Here is a 15,000-nt window from a genome sequence, read left to right as displayed (position 1 = left end):
TTGACCTCGGTACAAAAAAAAACTGCTGTATATACCAACAGAGCAACTGCACATTTTGAACAACTGCTGCCATTTGTGCACAAGTTTAAATCCATTTGAACCAGTAAGACTCCTTAATCGGGAGATAAGCGACTGTCAGGTCACATGTATACACAAATTGGCCTTAGCAACCTTATGGTGGCACTAGAAGAGGGGCATGTGAGAAATCAGGGGCGGAGGTTGTGGTTTGCCAGCCAAGGAGTGTGTGTGTACAAAGTTTGGCATGGATAGGGGCAACGGTGCCGGAGATAAGTGTAGGGCCAAAAGTGTGACGTGGCGTGGCGTGGCGTGGCGTGACGGAAAGACGGAGGGACAGACAGCCGGTGGAGGTTTTCATAGGTTTCCTACGTGTATATACCACAAAGACTCCCTAGTTGGGAGATAACTAAGCGACCGTCAGGTCGCATACACAAACTTTAGAAGGCAATCGCAGCCAATCAGGAAGGAATATGGGAAATGGGACAGATCCATGTTGGTGAGATACTGTGTACCGCTTTGCGTGATTTTAGGGCAACATCTGCAGCTAATTCACAAAGCTTATGGTTCTGTAAACATCTCTGTTCTCACATTTCTTTGTTCCCTTTTAATTGTACATGTATTTGAGAGTGAAAGCGCGCGAGAGAGAGTGAGGAAGGGGGTCAGAGTGGGATAGAAAGAGAGTGTTTTCCTCTGTGCTGAGACCATCTGACGTCTGCGTTCCACAGTATCTTCTCCTGTGAGCAGATAGCTGTGATCACAGGCCGGGCCTCGCAGACCCGGCCGTGATAACAAAATAATGAGCCACAGCGTCTCAGCCAATCCCAGCCTAGATAACAATAATGAGCACCAATGTGAACCAAATGTCAGCAGTGGCGTCAGTTCAGAAAAAAGCTAAGGTATGGCAACATGACTGGTGTCGGCGCGCGTGCAAGACACCAGTCATGTTGCCATACCTTAGCAACAGGCATGTTTCAACGGTTTCTTGGGCTGGATATGCCAGCCTGGAACGGTTGTTCAAGTGCAGCTAAACTTGGCATGTTAGTAAACGTACCACACAATTAATATTAATGCATTGCACCTGTGCAGCTGACCTGCGGAACCTGGGAATATACCATTTTGTCAAGATGGGAGAATACAAGTGTGGAGAATATAATTATAATACCTTGTTAAAGTGACCATGTATACTATAATTTTGCGAATGTCTGTCTGAGTGAGCCATTAAATGAAACGGGTATTTCTTACATTGATGCTCCTACATATTATCATGCAAGCACCAGTTAAAGTTACTTTCCATCCCTCGTATACTGTATGCACAGTGCACATCCCATAACCCACACACTGCACATCATTTTGGAGCTCATATCTTTGAACGGGTAAGGGCTAGTTTTGTTAAATTTAGCATTTGTAGATAGACAAAGAGAGATTCGTGGATTTATATTTAAAAGTAAAAGTAACTTTTATTTCCCCCCCTTGGCCCAGGGTATGGCAGCTTCATACCCCTGCCATACCCAATTGACGCCCCTGAATGTCAGCATGGCATCTCTCTCTCTCTCTCTCTCTCTCTCTCTCTCTCTCTCTCTCTCTCTCTCTCTCTCTCTCTCTCTCTCTCCCCTTCACACACACACACACACACACACACACACACACACACACACACACACACACACACACACACACACACACACACACACACACACTGCTATCTGGCTTTTTAATGGACCCCTCCTTTTCTCTTTCCCTCGGCATGTGACCTGGAAATGACAGGCAAACAATCTGCTTCATACATAACCGAGATACCAGCCCCCACCTCCTCCAAAGCCCCCAACCTCCACCCCCAGACTTGTGATCCCCGCTCGGAAACAATCTAAACTAGTGAGTGTACTCGTCGAGTCATCAAATGAGGTGAAAAAAATAAAACATTCTGCAGAACTCAAGGCTTTTTGAGTCATCCGGGTCTGACTTCATGGTGAGACTGTTCAATCCATATATTGATTATGGCTCGCCATGGCGTACTGGAATCTGGCAAAATGTTAAAGGGATAGTTCACCCCCAAAATTACTTTTGTTTCCCCCTGGGTTTCCATTACCCCATGGAAACTTGAATTCATGGATATTTATTTCGTTTTTGTTGCCAAAGTTTGATGACCAGAGTCTCACATGGGGTGAGTAATCGATAGAAAAAGGCATGATGATCAGGTATTATGATTATATTAGGAGGAATATTTGTTCAAAGAAAGTGTACAGAAAGAGTTTAAATTGGGTTTTTATGTGGCCACACCCACCAGTTCATTAGGTATGCCTGGTTGTCATGGTGGGTGGTGATGATCCAACTGAGGTTAGGTGAATGGTAAAAGGGGAGGGGATGAGTTCATGATGTAATTTAATCTGTGTTTTTTCAACTGGGCCTTTTGAGGCCCAGTCTTTCAGCTTTCAGGAAGTAACCAAAAATACAAAGGGAAGACAAATCTGCACATTATAACCACGATTAACTCCATAGACCCATACAAAACAGAAAAAGCACAAAACTATGGCACCACCTCTTTAAGTCTGTTCTGCACTGTATAGGAGGGAAGACATCTCTCTCTGAGCGTGACACGGAAAAGAACGATGTTTCAACCGCCACAGTCTTTTTACTGACAACCTCGCCACATGAATCCCTTATTCTGGACATAAAAGTCACGTCATAAAAGGGCCGACATTATGAGCTGTGGTCGACACCTCCTATTAGCAGGTGCGAGGGAGCTTTTTGTAGCTAGACTGACCCATGACCTTTTTTACAAGGTCACCCCAACCGTTGCATAAGAGAACCCAGCTGAGTTGACTCTCGCGTGCATGCAGCCAACATCCTGCAAGTCAACAAATACTGTGAGAAGAAGAGGAGAACATTAAATGATATCAAGTCCTGTTAGCTCCCCAGGGCCGCTAGGCAGCCATTATGATTGTCAAACACACTTTCCAACCCCCAGAGAGACATTTCTGCTGGAGCTGCGCTGACACAAGGAAGTCTTTCATCACAGCCCATTAAGAGCTGGAATTATTAAATACTTTGGCTATTGAAAAATAGCAGATATACAAGCTTGTAGCACAGCACCGAGTGTCGCACTGCGAGCTTGTAGATCAGCTATTTTTGAAAAATAGTGAAAATGTGTGCAAATCTTTGAATATGTATTCTTCAAAGCAATGTTTTTTAACTCAAATCTCTGCTTCTGGGGCGTCCCTTGAACAAGATTGTTTTGAGATGGGGGTCCGTGGCCAAATGCATGTAATTTTGGTGGTCCTTGACATGACAATGTTTGAGAAAACACTGATTCGGAAGAAGGATTTAGAAGACATTTATAAAATGAGGACCAAAAATATTCAAAGACACATTTTATATTATTCAAAGACACATTTTAAATACAAAATAAATAGCAGATCTACAAGCTTGCAGCGCAGCACTGGGTGCCACACTGTGAGCTTGTATATCTGCTATTTTTTTATAGTTAAAGGGATATTACACTTTCAAAAAACTTTTGGTCATTGTATGGTCTAATCAGGCTTGTATGAACACCCTGAACAGTTTTTAATTTGCTTCATTCAGTATTTAGATATTTGATGTAAATGTTACCAGCTCCAACTAGGGTTGTTCGATTAATCGATTTTTAATCGTAACCCGTTTTTTTTCTTTTGGACGATTTAAAAAAATGGAAATCGTAAAATCAATTTTCACTTTAATTAGGGAAATTCTTACTCATTGGAGCCTTGCACGCGCAAAAAGTACACAGCCCCGTCCTCCTAAAGCAGGACGACAAGGTCCGACACCAAATTAATACTACTTTCTCTCTGATGTGTCATTTCTTTGATGCGCGTTTAGCGCACGTCAGACTGAGCAGAGTTCACCACCGCACTGCGCTCACTCGCGATGGTTCAAGCAGAAAACAGAACAAAACGCTGCTGAGCTGGTAAACTTACTTCTTGTTGTAGTTTGAAAGAAGCTTATTAATTCTGTGTTACCCACCTACTGACTGTAGTCTCCTACTGTCCCTGTCACTGTGTTAATTTTGCGTCGGGAAGCGAAGCGCTTCGCCTCCGTTTACAATCAGTCAACATCTCCGTGCATGAGTGGTGCAGGGCAGGGGCGTAGCCAGGAATTACATTTTGGTAGGCGAAATGCCAGCCAAAATTCAGGGGTGGCCTTAGCTATTTTTTCACCCGTTTCACCAGCCTCCAAGAGCTGGCTTGTTTTGGCTGTTTTGTCACTCACTATTGATAATGAAACACTAAGGACGCTAAGTTAACTTCTGTATGTGATTGTTGCGCAACTAAAGTTATTATTATTAATACCCTTATTGTTTTATTGCATTTTGCTATTTGGCTATATAAAAAAAATCAAAAAATGAAACAATAATGAAAAAAAAAAAACATTTCCTTGCATTTTTTTAATGAAAACAAAATAGTTGAAACAATGTATTATTCTTTTAACAAGAAATCGAAATCGAAAATCGGGATTTCAGAGAAAATAATCGAGATTTTATTTTTTGGCCATATCGAACAACCCTAGCTCCAACACGCCCAGGCCCTCTCCACATACACACCCATTGTAACTTCAAACTCCATTTTAACCATGATAGATTCATCAAAAACACCCATTATTGTTTCTGGTGACTCATAATACCCTCCTAATACGTGAGCAGGCCGTGTTTTTTCAATAACGTTTTTCTTTTATTTTTAATAATTCTTTGGGAAAATGGAAAACATTAAATACAATAATATTTTATTGAAAATAAATGAAAAAAGTTATTGAAAAAACACGGTCTGCTCACGTATTAGGAGGGTAGTATGAGTCACCAGAAAAAATAATGTGTGTTTTTAATGAATCTATCATGGTTAAAATGGAGTTTGAAGTTACAATGGGTGTGTATGTGGAGAGGGCCTGGGCGTGTTGGAGCTGGTAACATTTACATCAAATATCTAAATACTGAATGAAGCAAATTAAAAACTGTTCAGGGTGTTCATACAAGCCTGATTAGACCATACAATGACCAAAAGTTTTTTGAAAGTGTAATATCCCTTTAAAGCCTAAAATAATAGTTAAAGTAATAATGCGTAATAGAGACGTTTTCTGCTTGAGCTGAGCTGACAAAAGGAAGTCTTTCATCACTGACCACTCTGGGATGCAGGGGTCCAGAGCAAAGTGCATTTACTCAAGCACTATACTTAACGTTTTCAAAGCTTTACATTTCTACTACATCAGAGGCAAACTTTGTACTACAATTATTTAACTGCAAGATTTAGATTATTACACATGCACGCACGCACACGCACACACTCACGCTAAACCCTATACACTTCGGCTATTCAAAAAGAACAGAATCCTCTTGTACAAGCTCACAACACAATTTTGAAATGGGACATTCTTCATTATAAGTACTTTTAGCTTTGGTACGTTTGGATGCCAAAACCTTATTTGTACTTTTAAAAACGTAATACATGACTTTTACTAGAGTTACTACGGAGCTAGTAAAAGAAGAGTATTTCTACACCGTGGTAATGCAACTTTTTATACTTCAGTACAAAAAGAAATGATAATGTTTGAGTAAAGACGAAAGGAAATATCTGATCAGGGCCAGGGTGTCTTTTAGCCCCAGCAGCAGCATGGAGCCTGCTGTGGGATGTTGTCGTCGGCGGTATGGATTTCACTCCATATGTCCAACAACAGCTAGCAGTAGCCACATGCTAACAAAGAGCCGACTGTGTTCTGTCTAAGTGGAGGTGACCCTGAGCTAGCTAACATTTGTAGGGAAACCTGCGCTCGCTTTCTCTGTATCTCAGCTGCGGTGATAGCGCCGATAAGGATGGAGACAGCTGCTCTTGAGAGCTATCAGCAGCTTCTGTCCTCTCGCTTGTATCAATGAGGCTACTGTGCTGGGTGTGGATCACAAGATTATGGTTGGGACTGGGAGTAATATCAGTGGTTGAAGTAAAAAAGAAAAGTAGTACTTCTTAAAGGAGCCCTTCGAACATTTAGGCTGGTCCTCAGTAATGCTCAAAGATGCCAGCCATTTCTGTCTGCTCATAAATGGTGCATTTATTTCAAAGTGGTTGATTGGGCATTATTATCACCCATTCACACACCGATGGTGGAGGAAACCATGCACGGCACCAACCTGCTCACCGGGAGCAACAAGGGGTTCAGAGTATTGCTGGAGGACACTTCGACACTAGCTCTGGGGGAGCCTGGGATCGAACTGGGAACCTAGCGTTTCTCCATCTGGCCACTCTACCCCTGATCCACTGGCGCCCTACTACTCACTGTTTGTCTCAGAGAAGGGCTGTGGACAGTGACATTATCTGTAGACAGGGTTGGTCATTTCAGAGACATTTTTTGAATGTAAGGCAAGAACAGTGGCTTCTCTTGCAGCATGCCAAGTTTCCAGGAAGAGAAAGGCTGTAGTTTCTGTTATATTGGAATCTCCATCGATGATGTCATAGGAAGGTTTCTGACCTGTCCATAGCCCACTAGTCTTGCGTAGCCACAATCTTCGAATACCAGAAGCATTTGAAAATTGTAGGAGGCAACGAGTCTGGCCTCGAGAGGCTAACAGCTAGGGCTGTCACAATTATGACATTTTACATGACAATTAATTGTCAGTCAAATAATTGCGATTAACGATTTAATTGTGTTTTGTCGTTGACATTTCCATTTCCATTTGGCTTTTAGGCTTTGAAGTTGCACATGGTAGATATGACACATATACAAAGAAATTACATATTATTTGACAACTTTATACTTAAAAAAGAACATTGATAGTGGAAATAGCCGATCTACAAGCTCACAACGCGTCGCATCGCTTTTTAATATAGGCCTATGAACATTTTTCAACATGGAAACGATTATGAAAAATAATTGTGACAGCCCTACTAACAGCACACCAATGACACACACAGTCAGTAGACAGAAATGGTGGCATCTCACAATGAGCGTGAGGACCAATTATTTGAAGATAAGTAAAAGTAGCACATCGCTTTGCGTTGTGAGCATGCAGCAGCTTGTAGATCTGATGGTGCACGTTTTTCTATTCGTCGTACGATTTAGTATACAGTATTTAAAGGGGGTTTTCAACTATATTTTATGGGCTTATCTGCCTGTATTGATTGCGACCGTAGGTCGCAGTTTAGTATCAAAACCTCCACCGGCCGTCCGTCGGTCGGTCACACGTCACACGTCACACCTTTGCCCTGCTCATATCTCCGCATCAGTATGACATCACACTGCTGACATCAGTATGACATCTCACTAAGTCTGACCTCACAAGCCCCATATTTGGACACGAACAACATATAACTCCATATTAAACAGTTGGTTGCTAGGGTAAAACCATGGTTGCTAAGGTGGTTGCGAACGTACACTAACAGACCAGTCGAGGAATGCTCTCTTCCCTGGTGAGAATTGCCCCTTTATATAGGGCTTGTTTCATTCCAGGTGTAACTATGGCTGCCCGTATGACGTGAGAGGTGGAGGTTGTGATATTTGTGGAGATAAGCGACCAACGGTCGCTTATCTCCCGATTAGGGAGTCTTACTGGTAGTAGCCTATACAGTGTAGATAGGACAGGACACAGAGAGACAGGGAGTGACACGCAGCGAAGGTCGTCACATGATCGGGATTCGAATTTGCGGCAAAATAGCCTATATGTAGAATGTGCCTGGACCGCTATTGTGATGTGTGAAATGCTGATATCTAATCTAACTATTAATTTAGCAAATGTCTGTCCGCATGCTGACATCACTGATACTAAACAGTGTCGCAACCATGGTAACAGCCGCATGCTGAAACAATGCTCAAATGACAATCACTCATATGACATCACTACCGTGCCCAAATTTGGAGATGACATCGCAGACTGGCCTGGACACGGAACACCATATATTGGCATACTAGAGAGCCAGACAGACAGACGGATACAACGGGTATTGCACAACTGGACATCAATGGTGACCCCTCATATAACATGGCATTCTACGTGTCTCAACGGCTGACTCTCTATAAACTGGCAAGGCATCGCCAGCCTATACGTAAAAATGGCCAGTGGCGGTTTCGCCCGTTTCAAAATCCGCAAAAAATGCCCTTTTTTAAGGTGGCTCGGGGCCAAGGCGGGCCAGAGGTCTGTGAAGAGAGACCCAGCTGTGTGCAGAACGTCTGCCGCTTCATCCATACCCCCACATTTACACCCACCACACAAACACACTCCTTCTGTGGAATTTCCTCTCCCCGGCCCGAACCCACGATTCCGACGAACGCCCTTGAAAATGCAATGGAGGAAGAGAGAGAGAGAGAGAGAGAGAGAGAGAGAGAGAGAGAGATGCGGAGACAGAAAGACAGAGTAATAATACTATTGGAAAGTGATTCTGACTCGGTGCCAGTGCTTGAAATAAGGAGTAATAACTAGGTCAATCCTACAGATCGTGGGCCTCAAAAAGTAGTTTGTTTGTGGATGTTAATGAAGACATTACCAAGAACGCTCTTATATACCAAACTCTGCTGACATCGCCAGTGGCATCACCAGGAATGCTGGTCCCTCATTGGCTGTTAATGATGAGACACCGACATACATACCTGCATTCCCAGAATCCCAGCCATTTCAGGGCTACGGTCTTCAAAAAATCGAACCTCTGTTCGAAGTGGAGCTGTGTGTGTGTGTGTGTGTGTGTGTGTGTGTGTGTGTGTGTGTGTGTGTGTGTGTGTGTGTGTATTGCAGTTGAAAACAGCGCCCCTCCCTTAACATGTGTGGTCATAAAAGGTACTACACCACATTCTTGAGGCTACATACAGACCCACCCACCCACAAACATACCTACACACACGGCCACGTATAGGGTAGCTTGTGTTCCACACAGCTCCAAAAAGGGAGAAACCTACATACATACCCAGACGATTACAGTACTTGCACGCTCTGCTTGCGCAAGTAATAAAAACTAAATATGGACACCAAAATACAGAAGTGGCCCGGCCACCGGTGTGGCGGTCCGGCACCCTAGGCTGCAATGCCAGCCTGAAAGCTTGTCGCGGGTTCGAATCCCAATCCCGACGACCTTTGCTGCGTGTTTTCCCATTTCCTGTCAGTCTACTGTCCTATTAAGGGCTCATACACACTGCCCGACTTTTTGAGACGATGATTATTGTCGCCGTAAATTTTTGGCACTCACCGACAAAACCGCCGATCTGCTGCAAGATCGGGCTTTGCTCGCCAAGGTTTTCCCTACCTGGGGACGGTGGCAAAACACCCTGAAAAGAGGGGGGCACTGCTGTAGGGGTGGGCGATATGGAAAAATAACCTCACAATATTTCCCCAAGCTGTATCACGATACACGATCTTATCACGATCCTGTTGGATTTTATGGTTGTTTTTCAAGTTACAACCACCAACAAGGTAACAAAAACTGAAAGAAAAAGGAGTAACGGACCATTTAGACCAGCGGTCCTCAAAGTGGGGTCCACGGACTCTCTGGGTTCCTTTTGGGAGGTCTAAATTGACCCTTTCAAGTATGTAACTCTGACAGCATACAAATTAAACCAAATGGTCAGAGTTAAGGGGAGACCGTGACATTTTCAAGTTTGAGAACTGCCGATTTAGACCAAAATGCTTGTTTAAATAAATTCTGCAATGAATCTCTGTATTAACAATTCAACAGGATTTTTTACAAGGCTCCCTCATTGTATCACAATATATACGATATCTCTGAAAAGGCATATCGTGGAGACATTGTATCATCTCAACGACATTTATCACCATATCGCCCACCCCTATACACTCCTGCCTGTGATAAATCGTGTGAAAAAGATCTTTGCGCTGGCCAGTGGTCTGGTCAGGGCAGGGGGTCAGCAGCAGACCGTAGAAACCGACGGGGAAATAACTTCCAAAATAGTCATAATATGGCAGTAAAAATGTGTATTCAAATTTAAACCGAGCTTTCAACAGTGAGCTAATCGGTCTTGACCTGCTTTCTTTCCTGACGTTATGAATAAATCACTTCAACAAAATGTTGAGTGTAATCACAGCTGAGGTAGAGCAGGAGTAGCCTGACTGCAAGCGTCCAGACTCATCACTACGTTTCACTTCGGGAGAGAGTCTGAAACTGGGGACGGAGATTCTACTTCGCCGGGGGCGGGGTAAAGCCTATTGACGTCACCCACACACACACACACACACACTCACACACACACACACACACACATACACACACACACACACACACACACGCTTAGAGCCTCTGACGGCGACGTGGCGTGTCATTGCAAAAATACGTTATTTCTCATAACATATTATATGACTGCATGTTTACGTTAGTGCAAAATGGTATTAAAACGTAATGAAACGGCACTATTATATAGTTTATTAAAATAATTCGAGTCGAGTCTGACTCCGCCATGACAGTTTTCACGGACCAATCAGAGTCCACTAGACTCTCACGTGGGCAGAGGACACCAATCAGAGTCCACTAGTGAATCTCACGTGGGCCTACACTGCTCTGACGTGGGCAGAAGAGCTCTGTTTGGAGGGGGCTGGGACCGGAGCAGCCAAACCACGTGCCCCAAGCATACAACCCTGATTGGCCCATTCAATGCGCCCGCTCTTTGGGCGCGCTTGAAATAGATTAAAATATCTCCGGGTTCAGTCCACACTACACACCACCCACCAGCAGGGGGTGGTGATGTGCGGACTGAAGTATCAGGCTAGAGCAGGAGATCACATCACGGAGAGAAAGAAAAGTGCATAATCAGGACCAACGCACACAAACATGGCGGTGTTAAAGGAGTAGTTCACCCCCAAAATGATTTTATTTTCTATTGATTACTCGTGCCATGGAGATTTGAGTTTTTGTATGTGTCGCATTCCTAAGACAAAAAATGTATAACTCAAGCCTCCATGACACGAGTAATCAATAGAAAGAAAGTCATTTGGAGGGTGAACTACTCCTTTATAAAGGAGTCGTTATGGGCGTCGCTTTAACACAAATCCGGGGCAAGTTGGCTCTCATTTCTGCTCTGTGATGTCAGCTGGTCAGGGTGAGGTCATGATTTTTGTCATTTGCCTCGTGTCTCTCTCTCTCTCTCTCTCTCTCTCTCTCTCTCTCTCTCTCTCTCTCTCTCTCACAAAAACACACACACACACACACACACACACACACACACACACACACACACACACACACACACACACACACACACACACACACACACACACACACACACACACACACACACAGGTCTGTGTACATCATCAGCTGATGACAATGTGATGTGTTTTACAATACACCCACCAGTTTTTGAGCGGTGGTCACAACGCTCCTATACGTGGCCGTGTGTGTGGGTCTGTCTGTCTGTCTCCGTGTCTCCGTGTCTGTCTGTCTGTAGCCTGCAGTAACCTTTTCTGACCACACATGTTAAGGGAGGGGCGCTGTTGCACACACACACACACACACACACACACACACACACACACACACACACACACACACACACACACACACACACACACACACACACCACCGCTCAGTTCACACGAGTGTGATTTTTTTTAAATACAAGCCTCTACCAAACGGTAGACATGTCCGTTAATGTTATGGTGCATTTAATAGAAAAAAAAAAAAAAAAAAATAACTGATAGCTAGAACAATGAAACTTCTCCAGTTGATTACTTACGTTAAAACAACATCATCAGCTGATGACAATGTGATGTGCGGTACTAAACACAGCACCCGACCACGGCTGGTGAGTGGTGACATGGACAAAGTCAGCACACAACCGCCGAACCTTTGTGTGGACTTTTTTGCTACCTTTCAGAACATGAACGCATACAGTGCACCTCCATATCGTCGTTGTCGGGTGGAAACCTTGTATCTCCAAGTTTCAAATTTGTACGTTCTTTCGCAAAGTAAAGCCATGCTCATCGTACAAGGCCGTCGCACAACAGTAGTGAAAACAGCAGATCTACAAGCACACAACGCCTCCACCGGTCTCCACCAGGCCACACAAATCGGCCTGTTATAGCGCCACCATGAGGCTGATTTAAAAAATGTGGGGCAGAGGTTCTGAATTAGCATCCAGGGAGTGTGTGTGCTCAGTTTGGCAGCGATCGGGCCAACGGCGCCGGAGATTAGTTGGTAACAACCAGGCCACACAAATCGGCCTGTTATAGCGCCACCATGAGGCTGATTTGAAGAATGTGGGGCAGAGGTTCTAGATTGGCATCCAGGGAGTGTGTGTGCTCAGTTTGGCAGCGATCGGGCCAACGGTGACTGAGATTAGCTGCTCACAAACTGCGAGGACGCACGGACGGACGCACGCACGGACGGACGCACGCACGGACGGACGGACGGACGGACGGAGGGGAAAACATACTCTCCCTCAGCCTTCGGCTGGTGGAGACAATCAATATATAAGGCGCTCACAGCATTGTCGAAACAGTTTTCTACCGACCCGTCCACTCATCGGCAAGAGTCCATATATTTCCAATAAATTAATGTTTACTCAAACTTCTCGGTGTCTTGCGTTCCCTCGTCGGAATGCTTCCGCCTACAAACGTCAGAATACTTCCGCATACAAGATGTCATGTCCTAGTATGAGCGAATAGCTAAGGCGATCACCGTCACGTGATATGTTCGGCCATTTTCACCCTGTAAGGAAAGCGAGGAGATTCCGAGACAGTTTGAGTAAACATTAATTTATTGGAAACATATGGACTAACACATGCCGGTCGGTAGAAAACTGTTTGGACAATGCGGTGAGCACCTTATATATTGATTTGTGCATGTTTTGAGCCGAAAATGGACGGAAGGGCTCACCCAGCAAGAACGTTCTGACTCCCCTTTATAACTCTTGTAGAGAGAAACGCCCCCAAATAAAAGCACTCTACAAGAGTTATGATTTATGGCTAGGTGCCTTGCATGGTTTCCACCGACATCAGTGTATGCGTGCGTGAGTGTGTGCGTGCGTGCGTGCGTCGTGCAATGTATGTTGTAAAGTGCTCGGTAGGAAGGTGCTGCATGCACCATTTACCAATATCCATATACATCCATGGCAGGGGGGCAGAGGTAGCCCACGTGGGAGGCCCCCATACTGCCCTGGCGGCATCTCTCTCTCTCTCTCTCTCTCTCTCTCTCTCTCTCTCTCTCTCTCACACACACACACACACACACACACACACACACACACACACACACACACACACACACACACACACACACACACACACACACACACACACACACACACACACACCATTGACACACCACGTTGACAATCACAACAGTGGTCCATTATGCACGTCCGAGGCAGCGGCAGTGAAAGCATGACTTCACCACCACGTGGTTCAAACACACTCCTTCATCCCTGACGCACCCCATGCTCTCTCTGTTCAAAGTAAGAGGGGGGAGAGAGAGAGAGAGAGAAAGAGAGAGAGAGAGAGAGAGAGAGAGAGAGAGCGAGAGAGAGAGAGAGAGAGAGAGATAGAGAGGGAGAGAGAGAGAGAGAGAGAGAGAGAGAGAGAGAGAGAGAGAGAGAGAGAGAGACATAACCAGTCCACACATATACGTAATACACACATACCGCAGTCTTACCGGTGTTGATTGAGTAGCAGTTGTGAGACAAGTGTGGATGCGTCCCTAACGGCTGCATATGTCACCGATGGACAGATATATGGACGGACAGACGGACGGACGGGGGTAGGATGGGATGAGGTGATGACAGAGGGAAATGAAGAGAGGAATCAGAGAGGCAGGGAGGAGATGACAGGAGGAAGAGAAGGAATTCCCTCAGAGAGAAAGGGAAGGATGGAGAGGGGGGGGGGGGGGGGGGGGGGGGGGGGGGGTGGGCCAGAGGCGTCAATTGGGTATGGCAAGTTATGGCAACTGCCATACCTTGGCTACAGCGGGGGAAAAAATAAAATGTACTTCTTGAAATGAATTCATCATGCCTGTTGCTAAGGTATGGCTTCTGCCGTGGACTGAAGACTCACCTCTTCAGATTCCACCTAAACCCATATAGCACTGCTGTAACACTCCCCCTTTCCCTCAATGACAAAACATGAAGCTAGATAGCATTTTTTAGGTTTTAGATTTTTTTTTTTTTTTTTTTTTTTTTACTGATTAGGTGCGAGGTCTACCTATGTTATTGTTTTTTTTCTAGATTGATATTCCTATGCATTTGTTATATTGTTATATTGTTGTTAATGTACTTACTGACATACTATCTTGCTTATTATAGCGATGTGTATTACCTGCTTATTGTAAGTCGCTTTGGATTAAAAGCGTCTGCTAAGTGCCTAAACTGTAAACTGTAAAATGTATGGCAACATGACTGGCGTCTTGCACGCGCGCCAGTCATGTTGCCATACCTTAGCTTTTGCTGAACTGACGCCACTGGGGGTGGGACCAGGTGTTCCCCTCACGGCTGTATGGTCAGTTGTCATCTCTGTCTATCCTTGTCTCTCTGTGGCCGTGGCCACACGTTGAAGGCACATGCTTTATGCTTTACCTGGGGGGAGGCGGGGGGTAAAACAGCATCCAGTTCATTCCCTATATATATGGAAGTCACATGTTTTGAAGAGGCAAGCTTGTTCTGTGGCTTAAGGACAGCCTTGAGGAAAGCTTAGAGCAAGCTTGCCTCTTCAAAACACGCGACTTCCATATAGGGAATGAATTGGGACGCTGCCTCCCCCAGGTAAAGCATAAAGCATGGGGCCTTAAATGTGTGGCCCCGGCCTGTCAGTTCAGTTCAATTTCAGTACAGAGGAGCTTCAATGACACGAGAAGATAGTGTTTGCTGTTTACATATTGACAAAGCAAGTGTCAAATAAAACAAGCAAAAAACTGAGGTACAGTTAAGGATACTACATTGATTGATTGATTTTTCTTTATTTTAGTGTCATGCTTCCAAGGAAGCCCAGCCCATATGGACTTACAGGACACTTTTACATTTCATTTACAAAAACAATTCACCGAC

The 15,000-nt window shown here is 44.6% G+C and overlaps 1 protein-coding gene and 1 pseudogene across 2 annotated transcripts in view; one reads left to right on the top strand and one right to left on the bottom strand.

Annotated features, from left to right (window-relative positions):
* LOC308283905 (septin-9-like) overlaps positions 1-15,000 on the bottom strand; it is a 224,786-nt pseudogene that overhangs the window by 124,119 nt on the left and 85,667 nt on the right. The window lies entirely within an intron of this gene.
* The window catches only part of LOC308283964 (histone H3.2), a gene marked incomplete at its 3' end in the record, with an annotated part of 138,178 nt that continues 136,322 nt past the window's right edge, over positions 13,145-15,000 (top strand). The window contains exon 1 of the mRNA XM_080724478.1: positions 13,145-13,229. The remainder of the gene's footprint in view (positions 13,230-15,000) is intronic.

The sequence above is a fragment of the Nannobrachium achirus genome (assembly GCF_963921795.1).
Source record: "Nannobrachium achirus genome assembly, chromosome: 4".
NCBI classification, from domain to species: domain Eukaryota; kingdom Metazoa; phylum Chordata; class Actinopteri; order Myctophiformes; family Myctophidae; genus Nannobrachium; species Nannobrachium achirus.
Note: the sequence above shows the minus strand (reverse complement) of the source record. Positions and strands in the feature narration are given on the sequence as shown.